The sequence below is a fragment of the Trachypithecus francoisi genome, unplaced genomic scaffold (genome assembly GCF_009764315.1).
Source record: "Trachypithecus francoisi isolate TF-2019V2 unplaced genomic scaffold, Tfra_2.0 Lachesis_group7, whole genome shotgun sequence".
Lineage (NCBI taxonomy): Eukaryota > Metazoa > Chordata > Mammalia > Primates > Cercopithecidae > Trachypithecus > Trachypithecus francoisi.
The window spans coordinates 69864221-69888062 of NW_022681472.1; the positions used below are offsets into that span (position 1 = coordinate 69864221).

At 35.4% G+C, this 23842-nt stretch overlaps 1 long non-coding RNA gene across 3 annotated transcripts in view; it reads right to left on the reverse strand.

Annotated features, from left to right (window-relative positions):
• Window positions 1-15982, reverse strand: part of LOC117079225 — a 134373-nt gene extending 118391 nt beyond the window's left edge. For all 3 annotated transcript variants that reach the window (XR_004435324.1, XR_004435322.1, XR_004435323.1), the window contains exons 1-2: window positions 15580-15982; window positions 10792-10956 (exon numbers count right to left, since the gene is read on the reverse strand). This is a non-coding gene — a long non-coding RNA (uncharacterized LOC117079225). The remainder of the gene's footprint in view (window positions 1-10791; window positions 10957-15579) is intronic.
• Window positions 15983-23842: the final 7860 nt, after the last annotated feature.

Sequence of the window (23842 nt, forward strand, 5' to 3'; positions counted from 1 at the left end):
ATCTGTGGCTTAAATTAAGCAGTTTTAGTTACCCACTGTCAACCACAGTTGAAAAATATTACATGAGAAATTCCAGAAATAAACGATTTCTTTTTTCTTTTTTTCTTTTTTTCTTTTTTTTGAGACGGAGTCTTGCTCTGTCGCCCGGGCTGGAGTGCAGTGGCCGGATCTCAGCTCACTGCAAGCTCCGCCTCCCGGGTTCACGCCATTCTCCTGCCTCAGCCTCCCGAGTAGCTGGGACTATAGGCGCCCGCCACCTCGCCCGGCTAGTTTTTTTTTTGTATTTTTTAGTAGAGACGGGGTTTCACCGTGTTAGCCAGGATGGTCTCGATCTCCTGACCTCGTGATTCACCCGTCTCGGCCTCCCACAGTGCTGGGATTACAGGCTTGAGCCACCGCGCCCGGCCCAGAAATAAACAATTTCTAAGTTTTAAATTACATGTCATTCTGAGTGGTGTGATAAAATTTCATGCCATTCTGTTCCATCCTACCTGGGATGTCAATCATTCCTTTGGCCAGCACATCCACCCTCTATGTGTTACCCTCCTGTTAGTCACTTATTAGCCATCACTCAGTTACCAGATCAACTGTCACAATATGAAGTGCTTGTATTCAGGTAACTCTTATTTTACTTAACAATAGCAACAAATTGCAAAAGTAGAAACGCTAGCATATTGTAATTATTGTTCTATTTTATTATTAGTTATTGTTGTTAATTTCTTCTATGCCTAATTTCTAAATTAAACTGTACCACAGATACATATGAAAAGGAAAAACATAGTATATATAAGGTCCAGTGCTCTCTCTGGTTTCTGTCATCCACTGGAATTCTAGGAACACGCCCTCCATGGATCAAAGAAATCACTATAAAGAGAACTCCTAAATTCAACAACATAAATACCAAAACACCCTGATTCAAAAATGGGTGAAGGATTTGTATATACATTTCTTCAAGAAGATATAAAATAACCAAGAAACACATGTAAAAAGATTCAGTATCACCAGCTATCGGGTAAATGCAAACCAAAACTACAATGAAATACCACATCATACCCACTAGGATGGCTACTATCAAAAAACAGAAAACAACAAGTGTTTGAAAGGCGAGAGAAACTAGAACCCTTGTGTACTGTCGGTGGGAGTGTGAAATAGTTCAGCGGACAGATGAATGAATAATCACTATACGGTAAATATACAATGGAATATTTTTCAGTCTTAAAAAAGGAAGAAAATTCTAACATATGCTATTGCTACAGCATGGATGAACCTTGAGGATACTATGCTAAATGAAATAAGCTAATCATAAATAGAAAAGTACTATATGATCTCACTTATATGAGGTATTCAGAACAGTCAAAATCATAAAGCAAGAAAGTAAAATTGTAGTTGTCAGGGACTGAGGGGAAGAAGGCATAGGAAGTTATTGTTTAAAAGGTACAAAGTTTCAGTTTTACAAAATGAAAAATGTTATAGAGATGGATGACAGCGATGGTTGCAAAACATTATTCATGTATTTAATACCAATGAATTATAAACTTCAAAATGGTTAAGATGCTAAATTGTATATTACATGTATTTTACCATGATAAAGAAAAGGAGGGAGGAAAAAGACGCAGGAGTCAAATAATAGATTCCCAATGGCCAAACTGAGCCAATTCACTCATCAAGATAAAGTACTAATAAATTACCATATATCCAAAAGTATAAGAAAAATATTCTTGTGTCTGTACTGATATCAATAAATAATCGAATAAATAAACTTATGAGGGACAACAGTCGATTTCCCATGCAGAAGAATGCCAAATAATTAGCAAGATCACCGGGTGCAGTGACTCACGCCTATAATCCCAGCACTTTGGGAGGCCTAGATGGGTGGATCACGAGGTCAGGCATTCAAGACCAGCCTGACCAACATGGTGAAACCCTGTCTCTACTAAATGTACAAAAATTAGCCAGGCGTGGTTGTGCCCGCCTGTAATTTCACCTACTCAGGAGGCTGAGGCAGGAGAATTGCTTGAACCTGGGGGACAGAGTTTGCAGTGAGCTAAGGTCATGCCACTGCATTCTAGCCTGGGCAACAGAGCAAGACGCCATCTTAATAATAATAATAATAATAAAGTGAGATCCCATGCCCTCAAGGAGGTGAAGAGTCACTCCCCACTCTGTAAATATAGTCTACATATAGTGACTTCCTTCCACTCAATAGAATGTGGCAAGGAGGAAAAAGAGTAACTTAACAGTAAATCTGACAAACCCTACCTCTGCTAGGTAATCAAGATTGTAATTAACATATGGATCATCTGTACCCCTGACAAAAGTGGTAATTTATTTTTGTGCCCTTCCTCTTAAAAACCCATATACCCAGTTTAATCATGAGAAAAACAGCAGACAAATTCCAATTGTGAGGGTCATTCTAACAATATATCTTACCAGTTGTATGAGTCCATTCTCACACTACTAATAAAGACATACCCAAGGCTGGGTAATTTATAAAGGAAAGAAGTTTAATTGATTCAAAGTTCCATATGGCTGGGGAGTCCTCACAATCACGGCAGAAGGCAAAAAAGGAGCAAAGTCACATCTTACAAGGTGGCAGGCAAGAGAGCATGTGCAGGGAACTGTCCTTTATAAAACCATGAGATCTCATGAGACTTATTCACTATCACAAGAACAGCATGGGAAAAACCTGCCCCATGTTTCAATTACCTCCCACTGGGTCCAGCTCACCACACACTGGGATTATTAGAGCTACAATTCAAGATGAGATTTGGGTGGGGACACAGTCAAATCATATCATCAGTACTCTTTAAAACTGTCATTAAAAACTAGTGAAGTCTGATAAATTGTCAAAGACAAGGGAAGCCTAAGAAGACACTACAGCTAAATGTAATGGGGTGTCCTAGATAGGATTCTATGACAAAAAAAGGATATTAAAGGAAAACTAACAAAATCTGAGCAACATATGTACCTTAATTGATAATGGATAATAATGTCAATATTGGTGAATTAACTGTGACAAATGTAGCATACTAATATATGTAAGGGTTTAACTATAGGCGAAACTGTATAAACTATATAGGGGCCGGGCGCGGTGGCTCAAGCCTGTAATCCCAGCACTTTGGGAGGCCGAGACGGGCGGATCACGAGGTCAGGAGATCGATACCATCCTGGCTAATACGGTGAAACCCCGTCTCTACTTAAAAATACAAAAAACTAGCCGGGCGACGAGGCGGGCGCCTGTAGTCCCAGCTACTCGGGAGGCTGAGGCAGGAGAATGGCGTAAACCCGGAGGCGGAGCTTGCAGTGAGCTGAGATCCGGCCACTGCACTCCAGCCTGGGTGGCAGAGCAAGACTCCGTCTCAAAAAAAAAAAAAAAAAAAACTATATAGGAACTTTAGGTACTTCCTTTATAATTTTTCAGCAAATCAAAAACTATTCTAAGGTACAAAATTCATTAAAAATTGTCACCTACAGCTAATAACATCAATGATGTACACTGATATGGTGTAACAATACGTATTATCTTTTTTAAAACCCATAATTCCAGTATAATCATGAGAAACATCAGAAAACCCAGATTTGGGGATATTCTATAGGACACCTAACCAGTATTCCTCAAGACTATCAAGCTCACAATAAAACAAGGAAAGAATTTAAAAATTCACAGACCAGTGGACACTGGGGAGATACTGATAGATGCAGGAGGCAGATAAGGGAACCTGCGCAAGGTCTTGCCTAAACATGCCCATGGTGAAAAATTCCATCCCTTAACACATGCACAGTAAGGGAAATAAGTCAATGTGGAGTGGCTCAGACTAAGGGCTCACATGCTCAACTGGGAGAATGAGGTGGAGCAACCAGGAATTCACATCTTTTGTAGGAGAGGAGCTGGGCCTCTTCAGCTCCTGTGTGGTGGCCTGGTATTCAATCCGTGAGGTGGGAGCCAGTTGGCAGAAACCCCCTTTTTTTGGCTGAGAACTTTCTTTTAGTAAATTCTGCTCTCTTCACCTTTCAATGTGTCTAAGTGCCTAATTTTTCCTGGTTGTGAGACAAGAAGCCAGATTTTAGCTGAGCTAAGGAGCAAAACAATCCTGCATTAATATAACAATTACATGTAATATGATATCCTGTAATGTATCCTGGAATAGAATATATGAATAGAAAAACTGGTTGAAACAAAGCAAAACACATGAAGTATGACGCTTACTTAATAGTGGTATACCAATATTAGGCTCTTGTTGTGGCTAATGTAATACAGTAGTACAAGATGTCAACAATGGGGAAAACTAGAAAAGACTTGTACAAGAACTCTTCTTTTGCATTTTTTTGTAAGTCTACAATTATTCCAAAATAAAAGTTTACTTAAAAAAAGTCACTTACTGCTGACCAAGAATAAAGTTGATGTGAAACTGTGAAGAAACTGGAAGACCTATTTCTCCATGTAACTTACTAAAAATTCTAAACTACTTGGAAGGAAAGAAAAAAGTAAGGATTAAATTCTGGGTTGTCTGTGCTGGAAGCAGAATTAATTCAAAGAGCAAGTTTCCCACATCACTTGGGCTCACTAAGAGGCACAGTTTACCAGTGGTACTAGTTGCTACACAGATCCATCTGTCTATGATAACTATGCAATTAAGTGGCTCAAAGTGATCTGTTTGAAATGTAAATATGATAGTCTGGATATCTCAAAATCCTTTCCAATGTAAGTATCCAGAATTGTTACATAAAATACAGCAAATAATGTTTTAAATGCATATTTAATAGTACTTAACAGAGCAGATAAGTTCACATGTGAATGAGTGATGTGATTAAAGGAAAAAATTAATTAAAAATGAGAGTGGTAAGCATTAAGCCACTCTGGGGACTTATCAATGCTAGTAACATTAGAGCTTTAATGTCCATTTGAATACAAGTGACAAGGTACTGGGGCCACATGTGTTGAAGTGTTAGAATTGAAAGTTGGAGACATGTAACTGACACACACACATCCATGAACACACTGTCAAAATCAAGACCCTAGAGGTTGAACTAGAAAATAAAACTCTATTAACTCCAAGGAAAATAAAAACAGAGTCTGCCTTTGCCTGTGCTCTCAGTAGAAAAAAATATATTTCTCCAGAAAACTTAAAAACACATTTTATTTTTTACTCACATGGTTCTGGCTTTTAATTACAATCTTCCTATAAGATGGGAACCATGTGCTTAAATTTTAACAAAGGCCTTTATAACAGGCCAGTAATAGCCTGAGGCTTCTGGCAGGGGCACAGAAAACAAATAAATAAAACTAAAAAAATATTTATAGTTCAGTCAGAACACATGACATTTCTCCTCTTCCCCCACTGTCTCTCTCTTTCTTTCATATACATAATCCCACTCAAGAGTTCATAGTCAAAAATTGCAAAATACATAAGATATATCCAACAATAGTGAAAGTTAGCAGAATTAAGTGTTTGGAATTACAGAACAATTTGAAAAGGAGACATATTTATTTAAAACACTGGTGAAAAAAACTGTGGAAGTACAATACGCAAGCTTGAAACAATATACAGGATAGAACTTGAAATGTAGGCAATAAATATTAAAATGCAAAATAAATGGCTATATTAAATAGATTATACCCAGTAAAAAGGGATTCACAAATTAGAACATGAAACTGAGGAAATTATGTAGATGCAACAAAGAGTGAGAACACATAACAATTTGAAAAGGATGTTAAAATGCATAAAGAATAACACGAGAAGAGCTGGAATACTCAAAATAAAAAGAATAAAGAGACAATGAATAAGGCACTAAAATAGAAGATTTTAAGGTCAAGACTGTACAGTTACCACAAAAGTATAAAATCATCAGCATCAAGAAAAACAAGAAAGTCTAAAAGATGTTAAGTAAAAGCAATCCTACAATTACACACACCATAATGAAACTACAGAAAACTAAAATAAAAGAAAAAAACTTAAAAACAACTAGGGAATATCTCTACAGACTAGAAATTTAATTCACTAGAGTAACAATATATTCAACAAATTAAGATACTTGTGAACTATTCATAAAAATTTTACATCCATTTGGATCATCATTACAATTTAAGTAAACAAAAGGCATATCCCAATAAAGATAAAATGTTTTACTCATGAACCATTGCTGAAAAATAGTAAAGGCTTAACTTTAGGATAAAGATAATTAAATCTTGAGAAATAAATGGAATTAAAGAGGTAATTAGTATAAAACATTGTACATATGTCAGAAAACAAAGATATAAAGACAATGATAAATAATTTCAGTTGATTAAAAAGGTAAACTAAAGTGCAAGAAAGCAATAGCAGGTAAAATAGGAAGGGTATTGGGAGTTAATGGCCAATTGTGGGTAGTGCTTATGGTCTGAATGTATTCTCCCAAAGTTAATATATTGGAGCTTAATTCCCAGTGTGATGACAGTTGGAGATTGGGCATTGGTAATTCGAAAGTCATGAATATGCAGCCCTCATGAATAGGAATAGTGCCCTTAAAAGAAGAAACACAGGAGCACATGCTTCCTCTCTGCTTTGTGAGGATACAATGAGGAGATGGCTGTCTACAAACCACGAAGAGGGCTCTCCCTCAACACCAGATCTGCCTGCACCTTGATGCTTAACTTCCCAACCTCCACGACTGTTAGAAATAACTGTGTGTTGTTTAAGCCACTCAGTCTGTGGCATATTTATTACACCAGCCTAAACTGCCTAAGAGAGTTAAGGACTGGGGAAACAGTAGAGATCGTGATGAACTGTCTAAGACATGTAGACACTGTTGAGTTGTGACTGCAGGTTAAAAATGTGCATGTAGCCATTAAAATAATATCATTTAAATATACAGCCCTGCATTGATCAGGATTTGCCAGAGAAACAAAATCAACACAGTGTGTGTGTGTCTGCGTGTATGCGCGTGTGTATGTGCACGTGTGTGTGTATGCACACGTGTGTGTGCGCGTGTGTGTGCAGAGAGAGAGAGAGTTATTTTAAGGAATTGTCTCATGTGATTGTAGAGACTTGAAGAGTCCAAATATGTTGGGATAGATCAGCATGCTGGAAGCTCGAGGACAAGTTGCAACTGAAGTCTAAATGCAGTATGCTAGCTGAATTCCCTCTTGTTCTGGAAAGGTCAGCTTTTGTTCTATTACGGCCTTCAACTGAATATGTGAAGCCCACCCCTTATGATGGAGGATAATCTACTTTACTTAAAATCCACAGATTTAAATGCTATTCTCATCTAAAAAGAAAAGCATCTTTACCAAAGTATCTGGAATAATGTTTGACTAAATATCTAGGCAGCATGGCTCTGGCAAGTTGATGTATAAAATTAACCATCAGGATGCCCAAACTCTTAGTGGAAACAAAAAAGAAACATAAAATTAACACAGTAAGAGACAAGAAATTGGGAGAAACATGAAATTAACTAACTACATGATTTAAAAAACACAAACATAAATCCAAATATAACATTAAAATATCTACAAATTAACTTAATAGTCAAAATTCAGAAGAATTTCAAGCTCAGCAACACAATAAATAAAATAATTTGAAAGCTCTTCCTGTTATACACAACTAGATCCTTCATAAAAATGCTTTTTATTGTAACACTGCATTTTCTTGGAAAAAAAGTAAATCTTCTAGGGCCAGCCACATACACCACCTATAAAAAAATAAAGCTGAGTTCAAAATGGTTGGCAATAAACATACTTAAAAGAGTTATCTGAGGATGAAAGACTAAATAAGCTCTGCCAAAATAGGAATAATCATGAGGTGGGTGCATAATGAAGGGGCAGAATTTGAGATTTCTGTATTAGGCCAGGGATCTTAAAATGGAGATAAATTGATCTCAGGTTTGTTGCACTCTTATCTTACAGGAAAATAAACAGAAATTAAAATCAGCCAAATATGAATTCACAACCTAAGATCCATAAGACAAGAGTTTCAAATATTGAACAATACATAGAGCAGGCCTGGGTCCCTGAGAAGAACCCAGAAGATGAGGCCTACAATTGCCCTAGTTTTGGCCAGAAGGAACTTTCTGGACAGGAAGGAGAGTCCATAAATAGAACATGTAGGCTCACTAAGTCAAGAAGATATACATTATACTTTGAGGTGGCCGAAAGGAGTGGGATTTGTATGGCAGACAATCAGGAATGAGAGATATACAGATAATTAGTTCTAGAAATCAGCATTCCTGTGAATCTGTGCTACAATCTAAGCTGTGCACAGGTAAAGTATAGTTTAAAATTTCTAGAGATCATAGGTAATTTAGAAAAATATTCAATTTCCAACCAGTAAGGATAAAAACTCTCATGTGAACATTGAGGACGTTCAATAGACACTTCTCATTTTAGTAAGAAGACTAAACTAGTTCTAGTGTAAGGACTATTCTAGATCTACTTTAACCAAAACATAAACCAAGCACCAAAAATACTAAGTCAATTCACTTGTAATTTAACGGACTGGGAAAACAAATTATAAAACATTAAACCAAAATACTGGAAACAATTAAATCTAGCATCAACAACAAAAATTAAACACGTTCACTACCCAATAAAAAATCACATAAATCAAATAATGTTTTATTTGGGAGTGAATGCTTTGAACATTATGTGAAGAAGCAGAAAAATATGACACAAAATCAACTGAAAATTCAACAAGTAGGGAAAGACCAAAAATGACAACATTATCAGACAAGAATTAAACAATTCCTACAAATATATTCAAAGATCTAAAGGAAAATATGAACATAACGAGAAATAAAGCAGAGGATTTTTAAAAGAACTAAATGGAACTAGTAGAAAGGAAAAATGCAATATCTGAAACAAAAACTTCACTTGATGGTTTTAGCAGCAGACTGAACATGGCAAAGAAAAGACCAATGAATATAAGTCAATGACCATGGAAATAATACAAACCAAAGCATAGAGAACAAAAAGGTAGAAAATCAAAACAAAAATCAAAAACCAAAAATTAAAAAGAAACTAAGAGGCTCTGGCCTGTGGGAAAATATAAAGCAGCTTATCATAAAATATGAGTCCAAGAAGAGACAGAAAATACATTATAAAAAAATAGCTAAATTTTCCAAAATCAATAACATCTACAAAATCAGAGATTCAAAAAGCTCCATGAAAGAAAACCTGGATAAACAAAACAGGAAAACACACAAGCGAAAATCATAATCGAATTGACAAAAAAACAGTGAATCAGAGAAAAAAAATCCATTACACAAAGTAGAACAATGTAAAGATTAATCAGTAATTTCTCATCTGAAAAAAATCCAAGCCAGCACACATAAAAAACTGACATCTATGTAGCAGAGAAAGAAAAAAAAAAGCCAAACTAGAATTTATATCCAATGAAAACATCTTTCTTACATGAGAGCAACATGAAAACATTTCTGACAAACAAAAGCAGAGAGAATTTGTAATGAAAGAAAAGCTACAGGAAGTTCTTCCAGCTACAGGAAATGAACACCAGATGAAAACTTGGATCTACAACATGAACAGAAAGCACTGAAAATTATAAGCTTATTAGTAAATATAAAAATATTTTCTTATCTTAATTTTCATATTTATTTGAAAAACAAAAAAGTAGCAATATATTGATATTTGTAACATATATAGAAGGAAGATGTACAACAAAATCAGCACCAATGATGGGAAGGGCAAAGGAAAATACAGCATACCATGGTAATTACATTACAAATGAAGTGATATAATTGAATTTGAAGACAGGCTGTGAAAAGGACAAAAATGCATAAAGCAAATCCTAGAGCCACCACTAAAAAATAAATAAAACAAAAAAGGAAGAGTGTATTAGTCTACTTTCACACCGTTGATAAAGACAACCTGAGACTGGGCAATTTATAAAAGAGAGAGGTTTAATGGACTTACAATTCCACATGGCTGGGGAGGCCTCACAATCATGGTGCAAGGTAAAACACAAGTCTTACATGGCAGCAGACAAGAGAAGGAAGTTTGTGCGAGAAATTCTCCATTTAAAATCAGATCTCATGAAACTTAAGAAACACTTGCCCCAGGATGCAATTACCTCCCACGTAGTCCTTCCCACAATATGTTAGGAATTCAAGGTGAGATTTGGATGGGGACACAGTGAAACCATATCAAAGAGTAAATAAGCCAAGAGAAAAGATTAGGTAGAATACTAAAAGGTGGTAAAAAATAACACTTGGAAAAATGGCAAAAACAAAGATGACAGGCAAATAGAAAACAATCTAATAGTAGATAAACCCAACAATATTAATATTAATATTAAATATAAATAATCTAAACAATCATAGACAGAGATTTTAAGATTATATTTTTCCCAAGAAGCAAGACCCAACTATATGCTATCTATAGGAAATATACTTTAAATATATATATATATATATATATATATTTTGAGACGGAGTCTCGCTCTGTCACCCAAGCTGGAGTGCACTGGCCAGATCTCAGCTTATTGCAAGCTCCGCCTCCCGGGTTCATGCCATTCTCCTGCCTCAGCCTCCCGAGTAGCTGGGACTACAGGCGCCCACCACCTCACCCGGCTAGTTTTTTGTATTTTTTAGTAGAGACGGGGTTTCACCGTGTTAGCCAGGATGGTCTCGATCTCCTGACCTTGTGATCCGCCCGCCTCTGCCTCCCAAAGTGCTGGGATTACAGGCTTGAGCCACCGCGCCCGGCCTAAATATTTAAATATAATATATTAGTCTGCTTGAGCAGCCATAACAAAATACCATAGAAAGGGTGGCTTTAACAACTGAAATTTATTTTCTCACCTTTGCAGAGTCTGGAAGTCCAAGATGAAGGTGCCAGTGTTGTTTTCCAGTGAAGTCTCCCTTAATGGCTTGCAGGCTGCTTTCTTGGCTGTGTCCCCACTTGGCCAGTCCTCTTTGCACAAAAGAAGAGTAAGGTCTTTGGTGTTTCTTCCTCTTCTTATACCACTGAACAACAGGATTAGAATTATGTTCTCACCTTTATAGATTAATTTGACCTTAATTATCTCCTTACAGGTCATTTCTCCAATTACAGTCACCTTGGAGGATTAGAATTTCAACATATGAATTTGAGGGAAGGGCACAATTCAGTCCATAACACAAAGGTACATTAAGTAGAAAGTGAAAAAAATATATATTGTGCAAAAATATATATTGTGCAGAAAATACATATTGTGCAACATGAACGAAAACGTACATGTTGAATGAATTCATTTATATGAAGCTCTAGAATGGGCAAAACTAGTCAATGTTAAAATAATAAACTAAAAATTGGTAAAGCCTCTGCGTGGGAATAACATGTGCATTTGATTTAAAACATCTTCATTTGCAAATTTACCTGAAGTAACAGCTAACACTCAAAAAAGATGCTTATTATCAGATAACATTTTGTTTCTCAGATAGGAGGTAAGAAGCAATTGTGCAAAACAATATATTTCTTGTGTAATCACAAGAAAGAAGGAATAGTGATAATAATATTAGACACAGTAGTCTCCATGCAAGAAATATTGTGAGACATAAAAAGGGAATCTTAATAAAAGAATCAACTCATAACAAATATAAATGTGTATGTACGTGATTACAGTTTCAAAATAAATCAAGCAAACCTAACAAATGAATACAGAAACAGAAAAGACTGAAATTTTAATTTTAAATTTAAGAGATCTCTGATAATTAATAGAACAAGAAAACTGAAAATCAGTAAGTATACAGAAAACAAAAAACACTACCAACCAAATCGACATTGATATATGTATAGAACAGCACACCACACCACAAAAGAAAACATATTCACATCAAGGATCCTTAGAACATTTAATTGAAGAGAACACAGGTTACACTTAAAAAAATCAATAAATTCATGGATGAATTTATCTCTTTAATAAATTTCATTAATTATTAATGAATTAATTAAAAGCATACAGAGTATGTTTTTGACCACATGGCATAACATTAAAAATCACTATAAAAAAGTTATCTGGAAAATATCTAAAGGTTTGAAAAGTAAACAACATTATTTTTAAAAACTCATGAGTTAATAGAGCAATCATAAATAATATCAGAAAATATTTTGCACTAAATGAAAAGAATAGCACAACATATCAACATTTGTGGGATGCAGCTAAAGCACTACGGAAGTAAGCAGAGTGGAGGTAATAATAATGATAAATAAAAACAAATAAAATAAACCATTGAGACAATTTTTAAATGTAATATAAGCATTTATAAAGATCAATAAAATTGATGAAATTGCTAGATTGGTTCAGAAAAATAGAAGATTTACCAATATTGTGCATAAAGAGGAGACATCATTAGCGATCCTACAGACATTAAATTATAATAAGGAATTTTATTAATTACTTTATTCCAATTTATTTGAAAACAGATCAAGTGGACACATTCATTAAGAGATGCAAGCTACCAAAATTTACTTAAGAAATACAATGTCCAAACATAGTTACATTGTTTAAAATTGAATTGGTCACTTAAAATCTTCCTTACAAAAAAACTACAAGCCAAAAACAAACAAACAAAAAAACAAGCCAAAATGGCTTCACTGTTGATTTCTTTCAAACACACACTGAAGAAACAACAATTTTAACCCATAATCTCTCAAAATATAGAAGAAGAATACTTCCCAATTTCTCATTTAACATCATCATTATACTGATATCAAAACCAGGCAAAACCATTACGGGGGGAAAAAAACCTACAATCAATTACAGACTAAAATCCTTTAAAACAATTAGTAAATCAGCAGTATATATTCAAACTGGAAACAAGCAATATGTATTTTTAAATATTTTGACTAAGTAGGGATTGTCCTAGAACTGAAGGGTTGTTTTAACATACAAAGATCAATGTTGTTGCACAATTTAACAAATGAATTACCATCTAGATGATGACCATTATAGAACTTAACAAAACTGAAAATCTATTCATAATTTAAAATCAGCAAATAGAACAGTCAGGAACTTCCTCATCCAAATAAAGGTAACTATGAAATATCTACTCCTAACCTCAGTTTTTAATGGTGACGGATTAAATACTTTCACCCAAAGATTAGAAATAAGACAAGGATAACGGTTTTTACCACCTTTTGTCAACCCTGAAATGGAAATCCAAGTCATAGCAATAAAATAAGAAAAAGAAATAAAAGTCTTATATATTGGAAAGGAAGAGGTAAACAAACTATAGAGATTAGCACTCAGCATTATCATGTATGTTAAAATTGCTAAGGAATCATATAAAATAACTACTAAGACAGATAAGGAAATTTAGCTAGGCCATATGATAAAAGAACAAAATATGAAAATCTATTGTAGCTTTACATACTAGCTATGAAGAACTAGAGATTATTTTTTAAATTTCACTTAGAATAGCATCAAAAATAGGTATAAATTTAATAAAATATATGCAAGACATGTACAATAAAGTATACACATTTTTGCAAAAGGAATTAAAGAAGAATTTAATAAATTAATATAAATACTATCTTCATGGATTTTAATATTCAATATTGTTAGATAGCAATAATTCTCTTATACTATAAATCTTTATGTAATCCTAATTAAAATTCACATTAGATTTTGTTAGAAATTGACAAACTGACACAGAATATAAAATAACTTCATAAGGAATCTTTTAAAATGAAATCCCAGAAAAGATCTACCTAAAAAAGACTACATTAAAAAAAAAAAAGAAAGTCTCAGAAGAAAAATCATAGCTTCAATGCTTGTATTTTGTACATCAGCAGGGTGACTATAGTTAACATTAATCAAATGCACATTTCAAAATAGCTAGAAGAAAATATTTCAACTATTCCTAGCATAAAGAAAAGATAATCATTTAAGAAAATGAATATCCCAATTACCCTAATTTGATTATATGAATGTATCGAATTATATCACATGCAGTTCCAAAATATGAACAGTTATTATGTAGCAACTGAAAAAAAGAAAAAAATTAAGGCTCAAAATAAATGAGTTAACTATTCAGTTTAAAATATTAGGCCGGGCCCGGTGGCTCAAGCCTGTAATCCCAGCACTTTGGGAGGCCGAGACGGACGGATCACGAGGTCAGGAGATCGAGACCATCCTGGCTAACACGGTGAAACCCCGTCTCTACTAAAAAATACAAAAAACTAGCCGGGCGAGGTGGTGGGTGCCTGTGGTCCCAGCTACTCAGGAGGCTGAGGCAGGAGAATGGCGTAAACCCGGGAGGCGGAGCTTGCAGTGAGCTGAGATCCGGCCACTGCACTCCAGGCTGGGTGACACAGCAAGACTCCGTCTCAAAAAAAAAAAAAAAAAAAAAAAAAAAAAAAAATTAGAAAAATATGTTAATCCCTTGAAGTTGAAAAAGATGTTAGTAAACATTTAGTATCAACTAAAAATAAATAATAAATGAAGAAAAGACAATTTTTCCTTACAATAGAAGTCCAATTTATACATGTAAAAAGAATAATGAAAATAAAAAACAGCATTTGAAAAACACAATGTTAATGACTGTTGCAGGCAAAAATCATTGATAGAGGTTGAAATTAGCAAATAGAAATACAATGAGATAGCATATCTGCATAGTCTCAAAGTATCTCTTTACAAGATAATTATTAATTATGAAGGGAAAAATTATAATTTTAGTGTGGATAAACCTGAGAGACATTACATTGTTATCCAAATGATTAAAGTTAAAAATCATCAGTAATAAGACCAATTTACATTATGTACCTCATGATGTCTGAAAAGGGCAAAATATCACTTCTGTGATGTTCTTGCAAAAGGGCATAACTTTAGTCTAATACTGAGAAAGCATCAGGTAAATGCGGCACAGAGACATTCTGCAAAATAACCGACCAGACTCTAAAAGGGAGGGAGACTATCTTAAAAAAGAAAAAAAAAAAAAAAAAAATCAGAGGAAAAAGCATTGATTAAAAAAGTAAGCTGTAAAATAAGTGGTAAATTTCTAGGAAAAATATAAAGTTATAATATTGATTTAATTAAAATTAACCTTTCTCTAAATTTAACTGAGGTCAGTAAGTCACCTCATGTATTGTTTATTATCTACTATGGAAAAGAAATTAAAGAAAATGCTTTTAAAACATTGATATACAACTCAATAATTTGGTAAACTAATTGCCATTATTCCAGAAAATATGTTTAAAAATATTTTTGCAATTTATTATTTGGTGGAAAATTACATTATTTATTTTTTATAATGTATTTGCAAATAATTTAATGTAATTAATTGTAATGTCATCTAATTCCACATCCTGCTATAAACTGTGTTGTCCTTCATCTAGACAGATGAAAATCTAGTCCACTTTAAACATCTCCAAATACAGATAGGTCTCACATTCTCTAAGAAACTACTTTGATATCCAGCCTAGAGCGCAACATTACTTTAAAACTTAAAAAAATTCTCTGATGGCATAATTTAATTTTAAAAATACATTTATAAATGAGTTCCATCAAGGTAAAAACAAATTAAGCTTTATTTCCCAAATACCCTTTTTGTCACAGTCACCCCAAAACCCATAGAAAGCATTTTCAAAATTTAACTAATGTTTTGCACCTGGAAAACGCAGGCATACATGGGGAGTAGGAGGAGAACTCAGTTGACAGGATTTAAAATAAAGTTCTCTGTTGTGGAGGATCTTGTTGAAGGAAAAAGCCGGAATCTTCTCTTTTTGGTCAGCAAAGCAAATTAGGATGGTGTTGAAATTATATCCGTGTTGTCATCTCCCTGGCAGGACACCTTTTGATAGGACCTTCTGTTCCTCCCATTTCTTGGCAGACTCTTACTTTGGGATGTCTGGAAATAATGGAACTTTCAAGACTAAATAATGGAGCCTGGCAGAGCTTCAGTAGTTCTTACTTAAAGATCTAAATCATATATTTGCATCAGGTCATTTAAAGTCAACTTGAAGTACTTGAATTGAAGCTTGAAACACAACTGCTTAGTAATAGAATTCAACTTTGTCAACTCTCCTTGTGATTGCAATTTTATCTAGAAAATGGGACTTGCAGTATTTTAAGTGTATCATGCCGCTTTTAAAGAATGTGATACTTCACACTTGAAGCAAGAAAAGATAAAATATCCAGACAGAAGATTTGGTACCCATCATTGGAACCAGATGCATGTTTTCTTTTTTGTTTTTTGGCTTTTTTGTTTTTGTCTTTAATGGGCAAGGGATGGGAATTTGCCTGTATTTGGTTTTGCTCCATTCCTCACAAGCCTCATCTAAGCAGGAGCTCTTACTGACTTCAGAGGGACTACTACAACTTTGACTCCAGAACAAACACCTGTATGCAATTCCAAGGGCTCAGAGCAAAACAAACATGGGCTATACCTTTCACCATCGTCATGATGTATGTAAAATTCCCAAATACATGTTCTCCTAGGGCTTGATCTCCTGAAGAAAAACTTTATTTATCCCTAGATGAGGCCTGGATTTCATGGCTAGTATTTTTCTGAGACGACAGATTTAAGTAATGCCATTTTTGTAAGCACAGGGAGGACTTCATTAAAGGCTTGCTGGTGTTAGCTTTATTTTAGTCTTGAAAAAATATGACTAAATAAGACAATCTCAAAAGCATTCTGCTGAGTGAAAGAAGCCTTATACGAAAATGTACATGTTGAATGAATTCATTTATATGAAGCTCTAGAACGGGCAAAACTAATCAACGCTAAAATAATAAACTAAGAATTTGTAAAGCTTCTGTGTGGGAATAACATGTGCATTTGATTTAAAATATCTCTATTTGCAAATTTACCTGAAGTAACAGCTAACACTCAAAAAAGATGCTTATTATCAGATAACATTTTGTTTCTCAGATAGGAGGTAAGAAGCAAATAATTTTTAATTGAAATTTTTTTCTTTAAATTTTTTATTGTGGTAGCATACACATAACATAAAATTTACCATTGCATTTATTCTAAAGTATATGATTTGGAGGCATTAAATTCACAATTTTGTAAAAACATCACCAACATCTAGTTCTGGAGCTTTTTCATTACCCCAAAGGAAAATCTCCTACCCACTGAGCCATCACTCCCCATTCTCCTCTTCTCCCAGCATTATTTGTAAATGTGTCTTTTTTATTTCAGTCACTCATTGATTACATGACTAATTATTCAATGCCTCCTGGCACTGGGACAGAATAGCAGATGGAATGGTGTCCAGGACAGACTCACTAGGTCTCTCCCTTTAGACAGCTCCTTCCCTACCTTGCCCCAAGGGTATGGCAGGAAGCAGAAGGAATGGGAACACAGGTAAGAGGCTGACACTTGCAAAGAGGAGCACTGCAACATAAAATTGCAACATTTGTTTTCTAGCAACACTTTTTAAATATAGTCTTCCTTTAGAAGGTGAATTTTAGATGTTGGGACTTTCATGAAGAGTTTTCAGTTGACTTTGAAAGAAAGGCTTTGAAGTGCTTTAACAAATTATTTAGTGAGATCAGCAAAGGACAGGGAATCAGTAACTTTTGGTTCTATTCTTGTATACTGGTGACTTCCTGTGTGAGTTTAGGCAAATCATTTACTGTTTGTTGAGTTACTTATTGGGGTGTTCTTATTTCTCAGAATGAGTAAAACAGTTCTATCTAAGCTGGAATGGACATACAGAATATACCTTGTGAATTTTATGCAACAAGGGTAATAACCTACTTTCTGAATGACTAAGAGTGTCAAGCTTTCTCGGCATAACCTTTTTGCATGGCCTCATCGGTATCCATGCAAATCATGTTCGACAGAGCAACATTTGACAAACACTGACCAGAATCACAAACCAAATTAGATTCTACATGTATTTTTAATGAGGAAGAGAATGGCGACATTATCAGGGACATTCATATGGATGGATAGAATCAACACGCACAGACACATGTTTTCCTCAGATTTTCCAGTTTAGTCCAAACTTCAATGTCAAGTCCACTTGACAAACTTTAAACATCACAAATATTTCTTCCTCTGGGCTATTCACTCTCATATAATCTATTCCTACTCATGACTAGAGCAGTCATGTTCTCTAGTTTACCTCAGTCACTTTTCACGGCAATTTGGCAATATACAAGAAAATTAAAATTTAAATAAAACTTAACTTATACCTTGATTCTAAATGCTTTTGATATTTATCCTAAAGATAAAATTTCACACACTTGTGGGCAAATAGTTTAAAATGTTCTACTATAGCATATTTTAATATAAGAAAAAAATAAAAATAATATCATAGTAATCTGTACCTATCCATACAATCTACAACACATCCATACAATTGAGAATAAGGCAGACCTTACTCATGTTGATGTAGAACGATCATACTATGTTGTTACAGAGTTCATTTATTAAATCATCAAATAACTAATGGAGTGCCTACTATATTCCAGGTACTTTTCTACATACTAAGATACAACAGTGAAAAAAACAAAGTTCCTGTCCTCTAAGAGGTATACGCAGATCATAAACAAATATGTCAGTTTAAGTGCTTTGGAGAATCCTAAAGAGCTTAAGGACAGTGAGGAAGAAAGGTGGCAATGCACAAGCCAGGATAAACTAGGTTACACTCTGGTAACAAATCCCAAAATCTTTTTTGTATAAAACAGAATTGGCCAGGTGCGGTGGCTCACATCTGTAATCCCAGCACTTTGGGAGGCCGAGGCAGGTAGATTCTAAGGTTAGGAGTTCGAGACCAGTCTGGCCAATACGGTGAAACCCCATCTCTACTAAAAATGTAAAAACTAGCCAGGCATGATAGCGCTCACCTGTAGTCCCAGCTACTCAGGAGACTGGGGCAGAAATAATCGCTTGAACCCAGGAGGTGGAGGTAGCAGTGAGCCGAGATCGCGCCACTGCACTCCAGCCAGGACGACAAAGCGAGACTCCATCTCAAAAAAAAAAAAGGAAAAAACCAGAATGAATACCACTCATTCACTCCCTAGTCTAGTGATTTTCATGTGGAGAGCCGTAGCTCTATGCAGTGATCACTCAGGGATCCATGTGGTGGCGTCTCCAGCAGGTGTCAAGGCAAGGAAAGAGGGGTCATAGAGAATCACCCACTGACTTTTAAATGCTTCCACCTGTCACTCCTGTTTACACTGTATTGACCAAAGGAAGTCACATGGCCTCACCTGACTCTCAGAGTGGAAATGTAATTACCCTGTACCCCACACCCTGTGCCAGAACAGCGAGGAGATCCCAACATGAGTGAAAGGGGCTTACGTCTACACAGGCTTATGTTGTCATTAATCAAGTCCCTGCTGGAAAGTTGACATCCACAACTCTGATGAGAAGGCAATGAGAGAATTCGCTCTGTGGATATTAGAAGGCAGAGCTCTCTGAGCAGATAAAAGAGCAGGGCACAGATTTGAAGGAATTATGCCTGGCCTATTTCAGGAAAGTAGGGAGGCTGGGCTGATTCAAAGAATTTGTAGGAGGCCGGGCGCGGTGGCTCAAGCCTGTAATCCCAGCACTTTGGGAGGCTGAGACGGGCGGTTCACGAGGTCAGGAGATCGAGACTATCCTGGCTAACACGGTGAAACCCCGGCTCTACTAAAAAAATACAAAAAACTAGCCGGGCGAGGTGGCAGGCACCTGTAGTCCCAGCCACTCGGGAGGCTGAGGCAGGAGAATGGCGTAAACCCGGGAGGCGGAGCTTGCAGTGAGCTGAGGTCCGGCCACTGCACTCCAGCCTGGGCGACAGAGCGAGACTCCGTCTCAAAAAAAAAAAAAAAAAAAAAAAAAAGAATTTGTAGGATAATGATAAAGATACTAGAATAATGCCACAGAAGTTTTAGGAAGTCAAGCACAGAGAGCTCCTGGGCTGCTTACTCTCAGGATTTGGTTTTAACACTGAATGAGAGGCTAAAAGCAAGAAAACGACAGATCTGTCTTATGTTTTTAAAAGATCATTCCACCTGCTGTGAGGAGAATGAACTGGGGTGGGGGGCAAAAGTGAAAGCAAGGAAACAGATTAGAAGACAATTGCAATAATTCACAAGCAATGATCGTTTGGGATGGGATGATTGCAGAAGAGGATTAGAAGTGGTCAGAGTCTGTGTGCATGTTAAGGTACCATACACAATGGAGAAAAAGTAAAAGAACAAGGTGGTAAACAATATATACAACATAACACCATTTGTGTAACACAGGAGAAAACAGAAAAAATGATTGACAATAGTTACACCTGGAAAATGACTGGTACTGGGAATCAGAGGAGGTGGTAGGAGACATTTACCTTTATTACACTGTTTCAAAAAATACTATTTTCTGCAATAAGCATATAGATATGCTTTTAATAACTAACAATAAACAAATTAGAAAATCCAGCTCTTGAATGCACATACTGTTCAAAACAAAGAATTTCAAAATTATTATGAACTACAGGTTAAATATTGAATACTGAATATTTGAATATAATATTTTAACATTTAAATTATATTCATATGATCTTGATGCAAGAGTGCATTCAAGTTGTAAAGAACTACAACATAAATTATGTAATTGTATCTTTCCAACAACCCACAAACACCTATATAAAATGTATTCATTAGAACACTGATTCATTTTTTCATGCTTCATGATGCTTCACACTTTATGTATTTTACTGTATGCCCGGAATTACATTAGAGACTTAAGGAAAAAACAAGATGAAAGAAAACAAATGTAGCAAAATAAATGTAAGTATACATAACTCATGTTATTGCTGTTTTTAAAAAATTAAAAAGTGTGGGATGTTGAATCATATTAACAGGAGTAAAACTGTTTACAAACTCAGAAGCAACTGGTATACAATGTTCAGCACTTAAAATTCTTATTAGATAATCGTGTTCAGGTTGGGTCTCCCAAGTACAGACAGATATGAAAGTCTTAAAAAAAAAAAAAAAAACTTTCTCAAAGGAGAACCACAATGACAATTAAAAGATTAGGAAGTAATGTTTATGAGTAAAGTTTACAAAAAAGGGAATATTGAGCTGCAAAAGACGATGTGAATGTTGATTGAATACTGACCCTCAGAGTAACTAAGAAGTTTAAAGGTCCTGGCTGACTATTCTCTGCCTCAACCTAGAAGAGAAAATAAGGAAATGATTTGAAGCTATCACACCAAGCTAGACATGAGTAACGAGTGAGGATGTTAGACACTGGAATGAAGTCACGGCATTTCTTCCTCAAGGGCCTTACTCTTTAAAACAGAGATCAATTTTCATATGCCTCAATGACTTCCTAAATCCCCTTCATCCTTCTGATTCTCTCTCTGGAGAAAGGGATTCCTTGACCTGGAATCCATCGCTATGCCAAATAGCCTTCAAGGTCAGGAAGCGCTCTAGTATAATTCACCTAAATAGATCAGGCTTCAACTTGAATCCATTTCCTCTTGCTCTTTTTTTCGTGGGAAGAAAGAAACATTTGTCATGGAGCTTCATTTCAGGGCATTTCCAATAATTCAAAACAGTAATTTTGTGTTCTGGCCTTTCTTTCTTCATGCTAAATGATTTCTATTGCCTCAATATTTCATAAATTCTGTTCACGTTTTAATCTAGTTCATTGCAATATCAATCACAGCTCCTCAATTTATAGTACGTATTGCAGCGAAAGTCTTCTAGAATCTGTTCTTCATATCTCTTTTATGCAATGGAACAAGCTTTGATTAAGAATCTGCATCTCTGCGTCTCTGATATCAAAAGATGCATGATATTTTTAAGCCTTGACAGCTGATCTGTTCATCTGAATATTCAACTTCATTCATCCACAACAGAGGGGTCAGATCTTGTATTGGAATGTCTCTTCTACTTCCTAAAACTTAAATGTTTGTGGTTCCTGGGTATACTAGTCAAAAATATTTTTGCTACAAATGCCAAAAATCCAATGTGAACTAACATAGAACAAAAGGGGGATTTATGTAACCAAGTCACAGAGGCAGGGGTTACAGCTGGGCTTCAATTATAATACAAAATCAAACATAATCAGGATTTTTTTTTCCTCTTAGTCTCTTGATTCTGCTTCCCTTTGCACTCCACCTTCAATTTTTCTTCCTACTGACCAAGTCTCCAACATTTTAACTTGTAAATATCAGTAACATTTGCCCCCTCATCTCTATTTTTAATTCAACAACCATCAATCTGTTCTTTATCATGTCTTACCCAGACTAACAAGTTTTTCCTAGGAGGTTTCCCCTGTTCTCAGCTTCTTTCTTCTTAATCCATTTACAATTTAAATTATATCATGCCACTTCTGTGGTTATAAACCTCCAAAAAGTTCTTATTCTTTGGTGTACAAAAAATCTAAAATTCTACAATATTCAAGACCTGCAATGATTGGCACCCTTTGGATTTCACTAATTCCAACTTTTCCTAACAATTTAACTATTCTGAACTACTCTCATTTTTCTACATATGCCATGAATTAGAATTTCAGTCTAGGATGATTCTCTCTGCTTTGTCTACTAGGTGATATTTTTTAATATCCTTCAAGATGCAACTTAAATGGGATACCTTGTTTTAATGCCTCTAGTCAAAGTTAATCACTACTGTGGCAGTGGAGACGGTACAGTGCAATAATGAGCACCATTATATAGTTGATTTTCCAATTATTTATTTGACAGCTTTTCTTCCTTGCTGGAGTATGTATTCTTTGTGAAAGAAAAGTTTATATCTGTTTCAGTTCTCAACTTGCAGCCATCCCTTACAAGCTGTATCCTCAGCATCTTCACTTCATCAATCTGATGGTGATAATACTACCTACTTCATAGGATAGTTCTGAGGACTAAATAATTAATACAAAGTGCTTAAATATAAAATACCTGGTATGGAAAATATCCAATTAATATTAGTTGTTTTTGTAGTTGTTCGTTATTTTATTTTTACCACTGTTTCCTGGTTCACAGTTATCATCCAACTCAATAAATGTTGGATGAAAGAAAGAATTATTAGATCTGTGTAAGACAGAACAAAGAAATAAATATATCTGGTGACCTCTAAATCTCTAGTAATACTACTTCCTAAGCTACAAAAATTTCCTGAAGCCTTTAATGAATGTTAGCAGCTGGTCACACCCAAAATGCATTATTAACACAGAGATATTGGATGATGTGTGAAAACAGAGTAGGTGATGCCCACTTGGGTCTACATGGGCATAACAAGGAGCTCTTCAAGCAAAGCTGCACCAGCTGCCAGGATAGCCTGATGACTCCGAGCACAACCCTCCACAGGGCAGATTCCCCAGTGTCCCTTAAGAGAATCTATTCTCCACTATGTTCAAGACATACTGGAAAGGAAAACTGGCATTCCAACTGGATAGGCTAGGCAATCACATCCCCTTCTTGCATCCTCTTCTTTCCTAACATTCTCCATTCTGTATTTCATCAGTACTGAGGGAAAAAATAACTTGCCTCCCCCCCTTTTTTTTTTTGAGACAGGGTCTCATTCTGTCACCCAACCTGAAGTGCAATGGTGCAATCATAGCTCACTGCAACCTTGAACTCCTGGGCTCAAGCAGTCATCCCACCTCAGCCTCCCAAGCAGTTGGGACTACAGGTGTGCACCACCATACCCGGCTAATAGTTTGTTATTCTTGTAGATATAGGACCTTGCTATATTGCCCAGGCTGGTCTCAAACTCCTAGCCTCAAACAATCACTCAGCCGTGGTCTCCCAAAGAGGTGGGATTACAGGTGTGAGCCACCACACCTGGCTTAATTTAGCCTTTTTAATGAAGTATATACACTAGTCTTTCTGCACTAAATGCTTCATTCAAGTGGGCTATGCAACTGAATCTTCATAATAATCATAGGCGATAGCTTATCAGTTTCAAATTATCAACTAAAAAACTAATAAGCCAAA